Source organism: Lissotriton vulgaris, chromosome 10, assembly GCF_964263255.1.
Source record: "Lissotriton vulgaris chromosome 10, aLisVul1.2, whole genome shotgun sequence".
Classification (NCBI taxonomy): Eukaryota; Metazoa; Chordata; class Amphibia; order Caudata; family Salamandridae; genus Lissotriton; species Lissotriton vulgaris.
This window is the reverse complement of record NC_141698.1, coordinates 754,104,825-754,124,400: the sequence shown is the minus strand read 5'-3', so window position 1 is coordinate 754,124,400 and position 19,576 is coordinate 754,104,825.

The window sequence follows — 19,576 nt, the reverse complement described above, 5'->3', positions numbered from 1 at the left end:
TGGCAAATTCTTTTTAGCATTATACATTGGGCGTACAAATTCACCAATAAATATAAGTAAGATATTATGTTAATAGCTTAGAATACCTACGGTGGTAAAAGGGCTGTACTTTCAATATTAACAGTTTTAGGATTAGCTAAGGGCTATGATTTAGCTAGTTTCCCAGTTTTTTGGCACACGTTATTCTCATAATACATGGAAGGGGAATCTAGATCCCATTGAAAGCACGGAGGATAGATGTATGCATAACCTCCTGTAACACCATACCTGCATCATCTTATTTTAAGGCCACAGAGACATTATTGGAAAAAGAATGTCCAAAAACTAAACTCCTACAGCATTCCAGAACCTTCCATTTCAAAACTCCAAGGACCTCAATCATTTAAACTACAAAGTCTGTGAAACAATAACAGCAAAACACACACACTCCCAGTGTCACGTATTTCCCCATATTCTGTGTATTTACTGATTCTCGGAAGTAAATCAAACACTGCCAAAAACCTTCCTTTGTAAAGCATCAGGAAACACCTAATGAAAAGTAACACTTCTTAATGGAAATACGATACCAGAAACAAAAATTATGACATTCTCATATCTTTCATCACTTTCCTTTTTTTGTTTTTCTTGAATTTCTTACTCATCTGTTCCCGGCATGCATGGGAGGAATAATGCTAACCTCTTTGCCTTTAAAAAATCTACATTCTCCTGACATACATTGGAAGAATCAACATTTTATGTTGAGACCTGAGACTACCAATATGCATGTTAAAAGTTTCTTCGAAGCTGATGAAGAACCATCTGTTTTTAACAAAAAAGTAAACATGATGGCATTAAATACCTTATTCACCTTGGCACCACTAACCGGATATGCTGCAAACACAGAAATGTTCACATCATTCTCAATCATGATAACCCTAACCGAGCTTGCCAAGGTAATTGAATAAACTCCATTGCAAGGCTTTAAGCAATTGGCTTATTGATTGAGGGGGTTGAAAGCCCCACTAACACAACAACCTCAATGCTTTTCAGAGTTAACGACAAAAATCTCTAAATTACCCTATGATTAACCGCCTGGTAGCCTTGCACAAAGCAGTGATGCTTAACTTAGAGGCAATATGTAAAGAAGTTATGCAGCAGACAAACAGAAATAAAGTGAAAACCCAGCACAAGGAAAATCCCTCACCAATTTAGATAAACAGAGTAACATTTCTTAAATAAAACGATACCAGAAAGACAAAAATTCAATCAGTAGAAAGGGAGATATTCCGTTTAAAGGTTTATGGCAAAAATTGAGCCTAAAATCACAAAGCGTCATTTGTGGTCATCTGGTGGCGCTAGACTGGGGGAAGTAACAAATTCTGGCCAACCATGATGGAGAGCAGTGTGGACATAGGGACAGGTTAGTTGTGTTGAAAAGTTACAGTCTCAAACCTAGCACAAAGAGTACCATTAGCACTGTATGAGGCCACAAGGAGGAGGCTGAGCGTCATGGACCATCATCGATGCAGCACAAAGAGCGTGCCGGACATCATAGATAGTCATCACTGTAGCACATAGACCCGGTTGGGCATTGCAGACTATTGTTGCAGAAAATTCTTGTTGCCGATTGTCACAGGCTGTCATTACTGTTGCAGAAAGTGCAGGTCTTGCATAACTGGTCATTGTTAGTGGTCGCTATCAACACAACGAGCAGGTCTCGGGCGTCAGGGACCTGGCATGAACAGGCCTGTTTGTTGTTATGAGAAGCCCTAACTTCAGTATTTTCACCCTTTCTTTAGAGAAGCACACTCTGATGCAACCCAAGGGTCAAAGCCGTGGGGGGGCACCTCTTTGGGATCAGAGGCTTACTGCAGCAGAGGCCAGCAGGGCTTTAGCAAATTCAGTTTCGGGCCAAGCAGATCCAGATACAGCGGGGCTGGTGTGAGTTGCAGTGAGGGCTTTGAAGCATGTTGTGTCCCTGCAGCTCACACAGCAGATCAGCCAACTGATCACTGGAGTCACTCTGGTTAGCCTGGGATGAAGCAAGCAGGTCCATTCCTCCTTTGTAGATAACAAGGTAATCTTTCAAGCAGCAGGGTAGTCCTCCTTATGTAAGTGCCACAAGTCCAGTGGTGTTCTGATGAGTTGCTCTGGCAGTCCAATATTTATACCTGGTGCCAGCCTTTCTGTGGGAGACTCTGAGTTCTACCCCACATCTGGTTCTAGAAATGTCTACCCCTTCCCTTGCCAAGCTCCAATCTGTCTGAGGGTGAAAAAAGGCAGGGCACACCTAGTGTCAGGTTCCTTTGTGTGTGCAGGAGTAAAGCCCTTTAAAGCGCAAATGGGGTTGAGTACCGTTCCTCCCCACTTCATCTGCCAGGGTGTTACTGTCTGGAGGTAATACAGAAACCCAAAACAGCAGAGCCATTCACATTCATGTGACCCAGGACACTGGCAGAAGGCAAACATTGTTAGGAAAAGAAAATGACAAATTTGCAAAAGCGATTTCAGAATTCCAACATAACATCTGACTTAACCATTAAAGAGGATTTTAAATTGCAATTAATTTGAGTGTAACCAGCATATCTCTATCTGCTCCCAATCTAAAGTTCTATGAAGAAACAAGGAAAAACTAGTGGATACATAGGGACCAAGGGTACATGATACTTTAAAGGAACAATGGTCCCTACAAACAGCAATAACACTCAGATTAAATGTATGATTTTTATCATGACAATAATGTCTTTATATGGAATAAATCACACTTATTAAAAATAAAAAAGGTAGAGGGGATTATCAAGAGAGACCACAAAATACTTTGGCAGCTGTAAGTGACATATATAGAGGTATATACACTTTTCGTCACAAGATATAGCCACAGGTCAGCCTTTTACAAATTATCTACACAGTACGGGGTCAGTGTGCAGAAGTGTATGCGTTTTGATCCTATTTTGATATACAGATCATCATCAGGACATTACAGGATTAATGCCTTAAATTAGACTAGGAATATTGGTATAAAAAGTAATCAGAATTAAGTAAGAGAGAAATGAAAAGAAGAAAAAAGAAAATAAAGGGAAGATTATTTGCCATAAAAATAAAATGAAAAAATAAAGGCTTAAATCAATAATGCATTATGGTTAAATACATTACAATATGATGCAGTAACGGTTCTCTAAAATGTGTTAAATCATGTACGTAGTATTATAATGCGGGCAGCAATAATTGGTTCAAACCATCCTGAGATATACAACTTGGTAAAACAGAAGTTACCTGTATATGAATTGTCAGAAGGCCCTAGATGTAATTGGAGAGAAGAATCAGCTGGAAATTGCCTGAATTCCATTTTTCTTTCTCCTTTTTTCTTCTTTTCGTTTTTCTTCTTTTCTTTCCTCTCTTTCTAAATTGCAATCACTTTCAACTGCCTGAGTATATTGTATTTTGTTGTCTCTTTTGACATTACCCACTACCTTTCGATTGTCAATAAATGAGGTTTTATTTAATCTGAGTGTGATTGTTGTTTGTTCCATTAAAACCCAATCTAAAGTTAGCAATTACTAAATGTAATAAGATAACCCAGTGTTAATCAATGGCAGAAATAGGACTTACAACAGTGGAAAAATGACTTTGAGTTTTTCAGTGCCCAGGGGTCTCCAATGAGTAGCTCGGAACCTACTGGTGGCTCACTAGCACCCTGAAAGTAGCTCTCAGGAGTGACATCAAGCCCAGTATCTCCTTCCGAGAATTTATGCTGCTAAGGAAGGCAGTAGTGCTAATTTTAATACCCTTAAAGTGACAGACAGCCAATCCAATGGAAAGGCATCATGATTGCAGTCAAACACAAACAAGTGGATTGACCATGTTGTAGGCACTGCTCTATGAGTTGTATGACGTGAAAGAACAAAGGATCATGAGAGAAGAGCACTAGCAGTAGCCTGAGCAGTAGCCAATGCTGACCCATAGAAGTGAGAGGATGTTGCCTAACAGCTAGGGCGGGCGATCTCAAATCTGGGGAACCGGGTTCGAGTCTCAGCAATGACGTTCAACATCCTGTGATTCTGGGCAATTCACTTATTCTCCCCGTGCCTAACAAAAATAAATGTGTCCTTGGGTAACGCAACTGGTGCTCTTGTAAAGCGCTCTGATACCTAGTGATCAAGTTTGTGCTATATTAAAGTACAGAAAAACAAGTGTGTGACTACAGGAGCCAGAGTGAACATGTGTTGGTTGGGTGCATAATCAGTCCAAGAGCTGAGGAGATCATATTATGGATCAAGAGCAGAGAAAGTAAAAACCTCATCTACAGTTAATTATGTGTGTGTCTCTGTGACAATGTGTCCCTCTGTAATAAATAGTGTTGCTTCCTAGACACTACACCAGGTTCAAGGACTGCCAAAAGTGTATTTTAGACCCTTTCACAAAGGTTTCACCTCTCGCACAACTGTTTCTGTTCATAGCATAATAATACCAATTGCATATTAATGTCATCCTTGACTATTTTGGGGGTTCTTGTTCGAGTTGCGGCATTCTAGCAGCTGTCAATGAGATATTAAGAGTATGACTGGCCTACTTTAAACCATCCCTGACACAATGGCTGCTGCCCCTTGCATAATTATGGCCATAAATGATATATGGTGGGCATCCTGGTCGTTAAGCAGTCAAGTTTTGGCACATTGATGGCCCTGGTATAGTGGAGGGCTTTTTTTTACGTAATACAACCATCCTTGGTGTTATGGTGAGCATCCATGGCCCATGACTGTAATCCCAGGGGACTTGAGATCCATGTGAGGTATTTGTACATGCGAGTACTCAAACTGCAAGCTGACTATGAATTTCATATAAATTAAAACTTCTATTTCAAAAACAAAAATTATGTATTTTTTCAGAAAAGGTTTTTTCTTCTGGGAAATTCAGTTTATTTGCACAAAAGGGAAAGTGTAGACAAATATGTGTATTTACAGACACTGATTTTCTGATGACAACAAAAGGTTGCAACTCCAAAACATATTTAAAGCTCATAGCTGAATGATAATTGAAGCTGAGTTAGGGACACTTATTGCTGTGTTACGTCATTTGTGCCAGACGGCATGTGATGATTTGAATGTTACGTTGTTAGTCATGTGGAGACATTCAATATTGATACGATTTTTCCTGGTATTTCTTCTGGTAATAACCTTGCCTGGAATGCTTAGCTGGTCACTACTCTTAATCCTGTTTACGATGGTCATATTGTAACATTCACATATGTGGTCACTGTTTTTACATCGAAATATCTCTTAGTAGCTCAGAAGGACTTTCCTTTAGCAGAAGTAGCTCTCACTACATTAAAGGTTGGAGACCCTGCCTTAGGGTCTACGTTAAAGTGACTTCTATGTATCAAGAAGAGGTTCAAGCCTGGCAAAAGGTTTAATATGCCAGGTCAAAATGGAAATTTATAACTGCACCACAGGCTACAGTGCAAGTGCTCCTTTAGTGGGTCGCACAGTGGGTACTACTGGCCCACTAGGAGTATTTAATTTACAAGCCCCGGGTACACGTAGTACCATTTACTAGGGGCTTACAAGTCAATATTTAATATGCCAATTAGGTCTAGGCCAATTTTACCATGTTTGAAGGAGAGAGCACAAGCACTTTCGCACTGGGTAGCAGTGGTAATGTGCACATAATCCTAAAGCCCAAAATAATTAATTAAGCAAACTGGAGGGCTGAAGGCAAGATGTATTGGGGAATACCACTCCAAAGATGTCAGGTCTAACAAAGGCTTTTTGAAGAGTATTAATAATTGCTTTGATAGACGAGAGGGTTCTTTGCCTCTTTTGCTTTTTTACACTTTCAAGCAAAGCACCACACACAAAAATTATTTATTTTGAAAATGGGATAAAAAAAACACTTGTTCACATCATCATCATCAATAAAAAATTATTCGGCCGCATAATGGCCATAAAAGTAGATTTACACAAAGAGTAATCCAGAAATACAGTACGAATACAAAATGATAAAAAGAGCAGAGCTACTTTACATATACAGTTATTTTAAAACAGTTACTTAGTCCTTATATATATTTAGTGTATTGTGATAAAACCTATAGTATCAGCAAATCGCTTGATAAAAATGAATATTATATACAATCATACTAAGTTAAAAAAGATCATCATAGAAGTTTAAATGCATTTCGTCCTTCAGGACTGCAAATCCCAACCCATTTCTATAGCTAATCAAAAGTTTTTCTTCTGCGTACAGCCCCTACTAAAAAACTTGCAACCCCATAACATATCAGGGGTGATGACAGCATTTGCAGATATATCTGGGCAGGTTTCACTTGTGCGAAATAGCAATTTTTTAAAAGAGGTAAGATATATTTAGACCATAAATCACTTTAAAAACAGCAGAAGAACATAAAGTGCAGCAAATCTTGGGCCAAAACAATCATCACAGGAGCAAGGCTTTAGGGTCTGTAACTTAGAAAAACCCTAGGGAACCGAGATACACCAATGAATACAATTAAATCTAAATCTGATTAACAGAAAGCGATGATGCAAATTATTGATTAAAAAATGGTTGATCTAAAATCCCAGGGCTTATTATCATAGGTTTGATAAGTTCACTATTTTCCCTTTTTATCCTCCTCCTGGTTAAAAATTGACTTTTAATGTCTTTCACCTCTCCAAGGTGTAGATGTCTAGGGTGATTAAAAAGCTCAGGGCACCCTAAATCTGTGAGCTGCTGTGAGACATAGCCTAACCAGGGAATATTTGCAGCCCTGCCTAGCTTGATGCAGTCTTCTAAAATAATTTGATTTGGCAGGGTGTGGGTCTAGACCATATTTTTAGCCCTCATATTAACGGGGCCACTACTATGCAATCTGAGATGTAACCCTGACTTAATTCTTCATGCACCATGAAGGCAGGGGTACTCGGAGGGACCGATAGATGTTTATGTACATATTTATTTTCGGCCCCTTGCAAATCATTAACTTCCTTGTAGCCCCACACCTCACTACCATAGGTTGTCGTAGGGACGCATTTCTCATTGTAAACCTTCAATAATGGTATTAAGGGTTTGCTCCCTAGTCTCCTGGAAAAATCCAATGTTGCTCCTGCTGCTCTTGCTAGGGTTTTTTCTTGAGTGTTCGCTGGGCCACGCAAGATCCCTTTTCGTCAAAGAGAACACCCAAGTATGGACTGGTTGCAACATTAGTCATATTCCCACCTTTACATATAAGTGATCGCTTCTCATGCTTTATATTACCAGATGACAATATATGGGATATGAAAAATTGATAGAAAGGTCAAGTGCGACCATAAAATCAATGAAAGTATTTACAAGATGTTTCAGGCCTGTTGGTGTCCTGCCAAGTAAAACGGCATTGTCAGCATATAAGAGGGCAGGGATGGATTTAGGGCCTATTCTAAGAGTGTCCATGCTGGCGTTGGATAGCACAGCCCCCAGATTATTAATATAGAGTGTGAATAAAAACTGAGCCAAGATACATCCCTGCCTCACTCCCCTCTTGACCTTCCATGATTTTGTAAGGGAGCCATTTTCATTGTATCTAGCAGAGGCGGATTTAGGGCCTACTCTAAGAGTGTCCATGCTGGCGTTGGATAGCACAGCCCCCAGATTATTAATATAAAGTGTGAATAAAAACTGAGCCAAGATACATCCCTGCCTCACTCCCCTCTTGACCTTCCATGATTTTGTTAGGGAGCCATTTTCATTATATCTAGCAGAGGCAGTTATATTCATGTGAGACCAATGCAGGAAGGCCACCAAATCAGCATCCATGCCTATGCCTAACAGTAACACTTGTTCACAATTTTTGTATCTTTTTTAGAAGAATTACTCCATTCAGAGAGTGAAGCCTAGTACTTACCTCTAGCGCTCTCACATTCCAAACTGCTCTAATTAAAATCAAATGCAACAAAGTGGCATGCTTCAAAGAAAGCTGCCTTAAAGTTAAAAAACAACATGTGAAGGCCAACAGTCCAAACACTCTGATCACATTCCATTGGGTGATATAACATGGTCTCTTCCATCGACCACAGAATGATCAGCTGATATTTCAGATTTATAAAGTTGCAAAGTGACCCTTTTTTGGGTGGTTGCCCCATGTTTTTCATAATATATGCCATTCACCTGCTAGCAACTTTGAATTTTAAACCTGGAACACATTTATCCAGTGTATAAGCTCTGACCATTAGAATTGGCTTAAACCCCAATTTGACGCATTTATTCTTACTATAAGGTCTTTGTATATAGTGTAAAAACTACATCTATGGCATATAAAATTAAATGGGACATGTGGACTGAAGCACTATAATGTGCCATTCACTTGTGACCCACAAAAGCATGGCACTGGGCTCCACTGAAACCTGGTCTCCTGCAGCCTGCAAGCTGTGATGCTTGCAGACAGACCTGTAAAAATGTACTTTTTACAGGCCTAAAAAGTAACTTCTAAGAACTAAATAAGTCTCCCCTAAAATTACCTAGTAGGGTGCATAGTGCCTCGTAGTGGTGCATACCTAAATGAATATTAGCATGTACCAACACTGAATAAATCACCAAAAGCTTATTTTTGCTGTGATGGGATGCGCTGTCCCCCTAGTAAATAATATAAGTACAACAGATTAAATCACTATTCCTGCTTTATCCAATTGAATGTTGAAGAACATTTCCTAATGTTTTAAAAATGCAATTTGTTGGTAGAGTTAGAATGTTTCTAACTAGCTAGAAAATATAAATTTCCAAAATGTAATATTTACTGGCCTGAGCCACTGTGGCTAATTGCCTTTGGGCCTGATTTTGATCTTGGCGGACGGGTTAATCTGTCTCAATGGTAACGGATATCCTGTCCGCCAAACTATAAATCCCATAGGAAATAATGGAATTTATATTTCTGCGGACGGGGGGATATCCTGTCACTGTTGATACAGAGAAACCCATATCCCAAGACCTAAATCAGGCTCTGCATCTGCAGCTGGTGGCTAGGCCTGCCCTGCCTGTAATGAGGTGTGAGATTTCTTCCAAGAGCCACGCAGTAGACTACTCTGATTGGCAGTTCAACCTGAATGAGGAGGAATGACCAATGTGAACTCATCAAAATATTCAGGGTGGGGACTGATGCCCCTCCTGTTGGCACAACAAAGTAATTTCCATCATGGTAAGCCCATCTGAGGCACATGGAAAACGTTTGTGCCTTTGAAAGAGATCAAACAGGCCCATTGTGGGCCGGGGGCCTACTTCAAACTGTATTTTAGCGTTAGATGTGGGGGGACACTATCAATTTTCATACACACTTGTAGATCTCAAAGACCAAGTTTAGTGTTGCTGAAGAATATGGCCATCTTAGAATTGTCCTGACACATTGGATTGTGGGCCTCTTTGCAGTAAGACAAACATGACCTGAAAGTGTAGGTAGGCCAGGGTATGGAAACATTTATTCCTTTGATCAGAGAGGGACTAGGACTGTGTCAGGGTGCCTCCCACCAATAAGATGGTTGACCTTGCAAAGCAGGGCCCTCACCCTGCCTTCGTTAGAACACTGCTGGACTTGTGTAAGGATACCAGATAGAAAGAACCTGCTGCACATGGTATCTGTGGCCTGAAAGATTATTTGCGGAGGATGGAACTCCTTCCACTGGAAATCCAAGGACAGAAAGATCTCCAAGAATCATAAAGCTGATACCCTGGGTGGCTCCAAGAACATAAAAACAATGAAGAGGACAAGCCTGTGCAAAATCCCAGTGGACCAGTAGCAATTGGATTTGGACTGAAATTTGCCGTTGGCCTTTACCAAACATCATGAGTTTCTAAGTGGATTTCTCTGACGTGTTAGGAGCCTCTGAAATGTAATCCTGGGTTTGTTTGTGCAAAAGAAGAAAGTTTGGAAACTTTTGGAAACTTCTCGTCCAAAGCTCCACAGCTTCAGCTGGACACTCTAGAAAAAACTCATCTGAAGTTCCACAACGATAGATTGAATTTAAGCTTCATCCCATGCAGAAATCTTCACACCTCTGAAAAAACAACTGCATTCCATTCTGAGTTGGAAGTTTATGTGTGTTTTCAGCAGGACATCTCAAAAGCTCCAGAGATTCAGATAGGTATTCGGCCTTTGGTTTCATGGCTGTGGCTATAGTTCCAGCAGCAACCCGTGCAGAGATGAGTTTTCTTCTTAAAAGTGAAAAAGCCCCATTCTGCATTGGAATGTAAAGGAAATGTCTAGATTTTACTGCAAGAAATTGACCAAGTCCCTTTCTGAAGTGGGATTAGAAACTTTTTTGAACTTTTTGACTTTCAGACTTTTACCAGGACCAAGTCACTTTGTGAATCCGAGCCGGCTCCATAGCCATTGGCCTGAAATATACCTTGGCCCTGGTTTACTGCAACCATTGACTTATATTTGGTGCTTTATTTTTGTTGGCACATTTTCACTTTAATTCTTTAAAAAATCATATTTCCTGCTCCCCTAACTGGATTTTTGTTTTGTCTTTCTTTATTTCAAAATTGAATGTGGAGTATTATTGTGCTTGTGCGACTTTTTCTATTGCCTGTGTACTGCTTAAATACTTTGCACATATGCTTTAAATAAAGCATGACTGCTTTGTGTCACATTAGCAGGAATTGAGAGTAGGTTTTTTTTATTTTATTTGTGTAATTTCCAGCAAGTTGTGGCCTTATCTTTTGAGGTGACACTTGTGCACCCCAAATAATAATTCACTTTCCTACATACAACTATTCAGATTTCTATAACTTAGAACTTTGTTAAAAAAAACATATATAAATGTCAACTATCAATGAAGAAGCCTCCATCCGATCCCCGGTCCTTTCTATACACCAAGGAACCGAACTGTTCCTTTGCCCCCACATATTGCTTCCTTGTAAATGATGCCCTTGTGATGCTGAGCAGACTACAAACATCTTGCAAAAGACCTCTTACAACTTGGGAGTTCCTGAAATCCTTCAAACAAAAATGTTCAAATTCCTATCTGAATCCATCAAAAGACGTGAACTAACTCAAAGTAGAAAAGGTTCCTCCATTGTCAATGTTATTACCATTGAGAACCAAGGTTGTGAAATCTAAAATACAGTCACTAGCCCCATTCATACCCTCTGCATTTGAATCTGGACCAACAATCTCTTAAGCCTTTCAAATAATGGAAACGCATATGCTTTTTTGATCATGCAGGCCTGTTGAAATACTTCTATTATCTTCAACCCTGAATCCAGTCTCCGACTCTAATAAACTGACACCCGATTTACCCTGTAGCCACCCCAAACTAAATTGCCTACCTCTCACTCCATCACTACATCTGATTGAAAGCAATGATGTCAAATGTTGGGAGGCCATTCCAGGCTTCCTGAATCTCCAAATAAGCTCTTCTTACTCCTTTTCTTGAAGCACTCTCTTATCCCCATACCAAATGTCTCTGCAAAACTTCATGCCTTCAACTGCTTAATGACCCAGTAATGCAGAAACCTGGGAATGCCTGCATGAGCGGAGGTAGACTGAATAAAGTTTAATTAAATATCCATTGAATCGCTACCTTCATCTTTTTCTGTTTCTTTAGGTGAATCTTTCAAAAGAACCTCTTTGTGTCCTCCTTACAATTTAAGAATTCCAACTCTTGAAAGGGATCTAAAATCAATTTGGTTAGATTTCCTAATGTTCATAGAATCCGCAGAACAGTCAAGGGGAAATTAAAAATGCTGTAATATTCCTGCTGCATGTCTGTCAGCCCTAACCATAAAAAGAGGAAATGCATTTGAAAAGAACCCATATTTGCTACACTCCTTGAACAAATGGGGGGTGTTTTGTGTTCTTTGTAACATTCATTACACAGATTACACCTATTTGAAGTAGATGCATGTTTAGAAATTAAATGAGTGTGGAAAAAAGCATAGGAAACATTTGTGAACGTCCAGCAAGGTACTATGTTACGGTGACATTTGCATTGTCAACTTCCATACACCTCCATGGAAGTGCACATTGCCAGGGGCATAACACAAGCCCCTGTGGTGCAGGGGGCTCTCACCCCTTAAGAAGCCCCTCAACCTAACTGGGGGTGCTTTCAGGCCAAATTCAATAAATATTTGTGAGAAATGAGAGACTCAGGGACTCTCATCAGATTTTGCAGGGGTGATTGGAAGGTTGTTTATTATGTGTAGGTAGGTACCTACAGCTAGTAATGAAACCACAATCACTAATACAGTCCAGTCAAGTCGCAATAGATTAATCCTTGCTCAATCCTTGGTAGCTTGACTCACAAGCAGTCACGCTTAACTTAGGACACAGGTGTGTAAAGCATTTAATATCACCAAAACAGTAAATAAGTAAGACACACACAAAATAAAACTCTAACACCAATTTATAAAAATAGGAAACATTTGTATATTTAAAATGACAAAACTCCAATGTAGGGAACAGGAGATATGAATTTTTAACAATTAAAAGTAAAACTAGCCCATAGAAGCAAATTGCACTCAAAGGGTTAAAAAAGGTCATGCTGGACCGGGACAAAGTAAAGAGTTCAGTCAGCCTGTGATGTAACACTTTTACATTTACTTCCAAAAGTGTTTCTAGATGCAGGGAAGTGGTCCACAACACCAGCCAAGGGTTCAGAAGTGCTGGTTTGCCTCATGGGGTCGGAGCTACAATTCGCACAATGCACCTGGTCAAATCCTTTAACCCCTTCGCTGCTGCCGCGATTTTACCTGTGCGGTAAACAAAAGAACAGGGCGGGCCGTGACGAACCCCAGCCGTCATCAGCACACGCTCACCGCGGGTCATGACGGCTGGGGTTTGTCACCAGCATGGGAGGGGTTAAAGTCCAGGTCAAGCTGGTCAGCTAGACGTGTCTTGATGGAGTTGATACAGATGACTTATTGAAGCTCTTTTCTACCTGTTGCTTTCAGGGAGTCCACAACTTGTCAATATGTGCTCCATCATGAACAAATTGTAGAGCCCCTCACAGGCACGTACCTTGTTACCATGTATACTGCCCTATAGTGTCTTTATTGAGATGTCAACAAAGTACACCCAAGATGAGGGTGCTCATTTTCTGGGTGTTCCTGAACTTCACCCTCTACTGCTCTGAGGTGAGACAAACTTTCTGATCAGACCCAGTTTCATGTGGTAGTAAGATTCTGCTGCTTCCCTCTCTAGGGTCAGGAGCCTTTCTCTCCCAGCTACTGTGATCAACTCACACAGGATTGAACCCCGGTATTGAGAGCTAGCCCTCCTCATTCTAAGGGTACCCTCAAATGTTGTTAGACATTTATCCATGTCATCAGCCCCTTGGTACTTAGGGACACTCCCATTGGGCAACCTTGGTCAAACACACCACCCCTTGACATCTCAAACTCTGTTTTGTTGCCACCATCTCCTTTTGTTTACTCCCTTGCCCACTGCTTTTTGGCCAGGACCAACTTCTCCTTTACAGCAATGTGGGCTGCCTGGGTCTCAAGCACTCTAACTCTGAGGGACAGTTCTGCTTCCCCCTGGGTGGATCCCACAGATCCTCACTTCCCACTAGCTGAAGGACAGACACTAGTTTCTGAAGTATTGGACAGGCAGTCATCATCCTACTCTTGGAGGTCGGATGGGGTCCACTTCTCTCTCCTCTTCTAGCTCTGGAGCTTCCCCTCAACAGACAACTCAACGTCGACACCCCCATCCGCTAGCTCTGCTCCGCCAGCCTCGCAGTCGCCACAGTCCCCCGCATCCGAAGAACGACCGCTGGCGGCAGATCCTTCTCCCACCTCGCTGCCAAGACCTGGAACACCCTCCCAACCAACCCCTACGGCAGACCCAAGACCTACTGGCCTTCAGAAGACTCCTCAAGACCCGGCTCTTCGATCACTAGCAGCCCCACCCCAGTGCCTTGAGACCCTCACGGGTATGTAGTGCGCTTTATAAGTGTCATGATTGATTGAATGATTGATTGATTGATTTCCTCTTGCACTGCCCTGGCCTATGGACTGCACCAGCTCTGCCTTCCTCGTGTTAGCATGGGCTGATAACCCTCTTTCTGCACATCATCCTAAACTCAGATACAGTGAGTGTGGGTAGGTTAGTCAGATCAAGCTCCATGGTCTCCTTAGGTTTTGGGTCTCACATAAACTTTGGCACCAATTGATCAGATAAAGTTAGAAACATTAAAAATGAAGTAATTAAAAAATCTGTCCAAATGTAAAAATTTTAAAAAATTAATTTTGCTCTAGGTCAATTTAAAGGATTTTTAAAGATCTTCATTTAAATGCTGTATGGCAGTATTAAACACAAGTCATTGATCCAACCACTGCTTACCAAATGTTGAAATGTGGTTTATTAGTAGGTGCAGGGACACCACAATCACAAATAAGGTCCAGTCAAGTATCAGTAAATTAACCCTTGCTCAACCCTTGGTAGCTAGGCTCACGAGCAGTCAAGCTTAATTTAGGAGACTTGTGTGTAGAGCATTTAATATCACCAAAACAATAAATAGGTAAGACACAATACACAATAAAAAATCTAACACCAATTTATAAAATACAAATATTTTCTATCTTTAAAATGATGCCAAACTTATAAAAATCCAACGTAAGAAACTGTAGATTTTTTTTTAGATTAAAAGTAAAAGTACTGCTTAGAAACGAATACCTCTCAATGGGTTAAAAAAAGGTTGTAGTGGACCAGGAGAAAGTCAAGAGTTCAGGCTGCCTCAATGTAACACTTTTTAACTTCATTCCAGAAGTGTTTCTTGGTGCAGAACAATGGTCCACAGCAAAATCCAAGAGTTCAGAAGCTCTGGTTTGCCTCTTGGGGTCTGGGTCTCCAAATCCCACAACACACCATGTCAGTCCAAGTACAATCCAGGTAAAGCTTGTCAGCTGGAGTTATCCTCATTGTTGATGTTGCAGGTAACTCATTCATCCTACCTGTTGCTGATCAGGGAGTCCACTCCTTATCCTTTAAGACAGGCAAAGTCCTTTAGTTGTGAACCCTTGTGAGTGCAGCAGGTGCAGTCCTCATGACTTCAGCCCTCTTGTGTGTAGTCCAAGGGTCCAACAGGGCAGTCCTTATTCTCCAGTTTTCTTTTGTGGACTTTGAAGGTCCACAACACCAGCTATGGGTTCATAAGCTCTCGTTTGCCTCTTGGAGGTTTGGGACTACAATTACCACAATGCACTTGGTCAAAAACTTTAAAGTCCAGGTGAAGCTGGTCAGCTAGATTTGTCTTGATGGAGTTGATACAGATGGCTTCTTGAAGCTCTTTTATGCCTGTTGATTTTAAGGAGTCCACTCCTTAGGCTTTTGGAGCAAGGCAAAGTACTCTTTTGTGAAGTCCAGAGTGTGCAGCAGGTGAAGTCCTTGTGAGTGCATTCCTCTCTTGGTGCAGACCAGGGGTTCCGCAGGGCAGTCCATCATCTCTTGAAGTTTGTAGGCAGGGATCTGAGTTGCTGGGCATCTCTCCTATATTTATCCAGGTTTCTGGGCTGGCAAGCATGGGTGGAACTCTCTGTGATGATTACTTCCCCTAAAGTGTGGCATTTTCTTGTTTTACACAGGACTGTTCCACAAAAATCAAAATGAAGAAAATCTTCTCTTGGGGCTTCAGGTCTGGCTAAACCCAGCCACTTTTGTGGCTACCTTTCTCCTACACTCCCCTCCCAGCTCTTCCCATAATTAGATTACAGGGGTTCCCATCTGACTGGGGTGCAGGAAGTGGGTGTGGGTCCGGTTCCTGTCCTCATTGTCTTACTACCTTTGAAGACCAGTTTGGCTACCCAGCCCCCTTCTTGTCCCGGCATCTGTCTCCTTTGTTTCCGCCCAGGTCACTTCACACCTAACCAAGAGTGCTTGGCTCAGCCTGTCAATGTCTGGCCTGTCAGAAGAGGTTGCTACAGGGCTAAATTGGGTGACTTTAGGAAAAGAGTTCTGTAAATATTTTCTTCAATAGTTATATTAAATCCAACCTTGGCAAGTTGGGGTTATTGCAACTATTTATTTGACACTTTGAAACATAATTTTAGCTCACTCTTGTCAAAAGTTAGACTTTATTTATGGTAAGTAAAGCTGTCTGATGTTATCCTATGGAGATAATGTCTCTCATATTTTCAAATCTTTCATATTGTCCCTGCCTATTTTAACATAGCACCCTACACGTGGGGCAGCTAGTGCAGAACTTAGGAGTGATTTATAAGTGAAAATAAGGGAGTTTCAGACTTTAGAATTCTCTTTAATTTCTAAGTCGAATTCAGACATTGTTTTATTTTAAAAGCAGCCTTCAAGGCAGGGCTGGCCTTTAAAATGACAACAGGCACCGCAGTAGTGCACATTTAAGTGCATTAAATACACTGGGCCTCTAAGCCTACGTGCTCTACCATATACTAGGGTCTTACAGGTAGACTGTTGGAACCAATGATAATTTTACCAAATTACCATATATCGTTTAACAGAGCACTCGTCCTGGGCCTGGTTAGCAGGGCCCCAGGCAAAATTAGAGTCAGTAAACATCAGTATCAGCCACAAATGGGGGTAAAAAGTGGGGAGACATTTCAAACAGTCCTATTTTCTCATAGGTGGACATCATTTTGCTTAATACCACTACACATGGCCCCTTTCTTCACTCCCAATTTACACTTTCTGCCTGGCGGATTTTCACAGTGGTATGTGCCACTTACACCGGGAATATTTTACAGATCTTGATTTTGCTCATTTTGGTCATAGATGGCACCAGGTATCCATATAAGTGTCACTTGGAAGCACACAAGTGCTGTGCGTTGGGTTTAAAGTTCTTTACAGTGCATGGTGCGTTATCCTCGAATTCAACAGCAACCAATTTACTATGCTGTGCATTGCATATTGAAAGTGAAACAAGCAGCTGCCTTAACAGTGAACAAATAACATTCCAGAGCATGGTTCCTCTGTGAAATCCTACGCTTAATGTTATTGGAATTAAACTACAATAAGGAAATTAAATTTTTTTATTTGCATCACAAATTATATCCACGTATTGTGTCCTGAACACCGATCAGTGTGATATGTTACGAAATGCTGGTTCTAACATGAATAAGCATTTTCAGGAGGAAGATGTCTCTGTTATAAAATGCAGGAGTGGGACAGGATAAACACGGTGAGACTTATAAACAAATATTTCTGTATCCCTTCAGGCTGAAGCATGCGGTGATGATATGCTCGGTTATTCTAGTGTTCATTAGTGAGAACTGCCATTTCCATGCATAGTTTTTAGGTCTCGCCTGTCGATGCGCATGCGCGTCGAGCTTGCGAGACTATGGGGGCTTAAACACTCTTTAACCAACTTGCAAGGAATCGTGGCGATTCCTTGCAGTGCCCGTGAAATTTAAGCTCAATGCGCATGTGCATTGAGCTTAAAAGCGCGTGCACATGCCCCCAGCCGCCTGCCTTGCCCACTCTCTCTCTCACAGCCTCCCCCAGCTCCGCCCCCTCACTTCTTGGTTGCACGGCCGCTAGGCCGTGCCTCCCCTACTCTCCTCCCCCCTCCTCCTCCTACTCTCCTCCCCACTCTCTCTCTTACAGACTCTGCGTGCCTTATTCGATGCAGAGACGATTAGAGTTCACCATCCTAATTTATAGACACGAATAATAATTTTCGACGACACACTACTTTTAGGGCGACGGCTCCACTGTGTTTTTTTGGTCGAGCTGTTTTCAGTCGCTAGACCGTAAATGAAAGTTCTGCCTCTTTAAGAGCCCGGCGAGCTCTTTGTTATGGTAACACGGCAAAGCCCACATGCCCCCAGACGCCTGCCTTGCCCACTCTCTCTCTCACAGCCTCCCCCAGCTCCGACCCCTCACTTCTTGGTTGCATGGCCGCTAGGCCGTGCCTCCCCTACTCTCCTCCCCCCTCCTCCTCCTACTCTCCTCCCCCTCCTCCTCCTACTCTCCTCCCCACTCTCTCTCTTACAGACTCTGCGTGCCTTTTTCGATGCAGAGACGATTAGAGTTCACCATCCTAATTTATAGACACGAATAATAATTTTCGATGACACACTACTTTTAGGGCGACGGCTCCACTGTTTTTTTTGGTCGAGCTGTTTTCAGTTGCTAGACCGTAAATGAAAGTTCTGCCTCTTTAAGAGCCCGGCGAGCTCTTTGTTATGGTAACACGGCAAAGCAGAGTTCTTACTGGTTTGTAGAATGATTCTGTTCACGCCAGACTTCATTGTGGAACCGCTTTGCCTCACTCCCGCGCGCTGTCTGTAGCTGCTAACGGCAGATTCCTCTCCACTTGGAGATTGCAATGAAAATATCAGCCAATCCCGGGCCGTGCTGCCACAGAGCATCAACCTCTTACTTCAGCAGCTGGGTCGGTTAGGGACTTCGCTCAAGGACACCAGATTTATTTATTTTCAAAGTGTTGTTTCTAGGTCTAGTGCCAGTAAGGAGTATCTGCTTTACTGATGTATTTCGGTACCTGTTTTATTATTTAGTTGAAGTTCCCAACTGTTTGTCCTGTTGCAAAATTACCAAACTGCCCCTCTCTAAAGAAACTCGGGAGCAAATAGGAACACGCTCCCTTCGAGCCCTGACGTTTTTCATTTCAGCCGCATTGAATTCAGGGCAGCAATGAAATCACGGTTCCACAGCCTTTTTGAGTTTTATGCGGACGGCGCATTTTTTGTAATTTCAGGCTAAAAATAGCGAATCTCGAAGGAAAGTGAGGCAAGTTTTTCACGTTGGGAGAAACACGCATGCTCTCTTTTAGATTTGCTTGATGTTCAAGGTGGTTACTATGATGTCTGTTTATTCTGCCTTCGGCACAAGCGGTGTTTAAGTGGAATTATTTATATGGCATTACAATTGAAGATGTAGTCTAGTGGCATAGTTACTAATTAAAGGACTTGCAGCCCGCACACTGCTTATCATTTGTTGAGTCTAGGAAATGTGAGCACTCTGTATTTTGCATCCAATTCATGGAGTACTCGGATGCAATTTTACACAGCTTAGGTTGTTTAGTTTCAAGTACAAGTAAGTAGTCCATTTCTATTTCCTTGCCTGCTAGGTCTTGTAATCCTGGACTTGTAATATGGAATTTGAAGTTACACTACCAAAAAAAGGTAACGTCACTCAGCACCAGGTGATTATTTTCAGTTTCTCCGACATCAGTATGTAATCAGCTAACTCTGCCTTTCCTATGTAAACACTGGCCCCATGTGTTGTATGGTAAAACGTCCTATTACAAACCTGAAAAGAGGTATCCTACTTTCAGTTTCACCCACCGCATCCACCACCACCGCATCCATCACCACATCCACCGCATCCACCACCACCACTGCATCCACCACCACATCATCACCTCCACATCCACCATGACATCCACATCCACCACCACCACATCCACCACCACCACATCCACCACATGCACCACCACCGCATCCACCACCACATCCACCACCACATCCACCACACCCACCACCACCACATCCACCACCAGGTGCAAATGCAATGTTCTTGGATTTTCGTCACAATAAAATACACTGAACATAATCTTCACAATATTAATTTACAAACGTTTAAGCTATTGCCATTATAAATTACAATAAATTGTATTTAAGTATTAATTATTTACAAAAT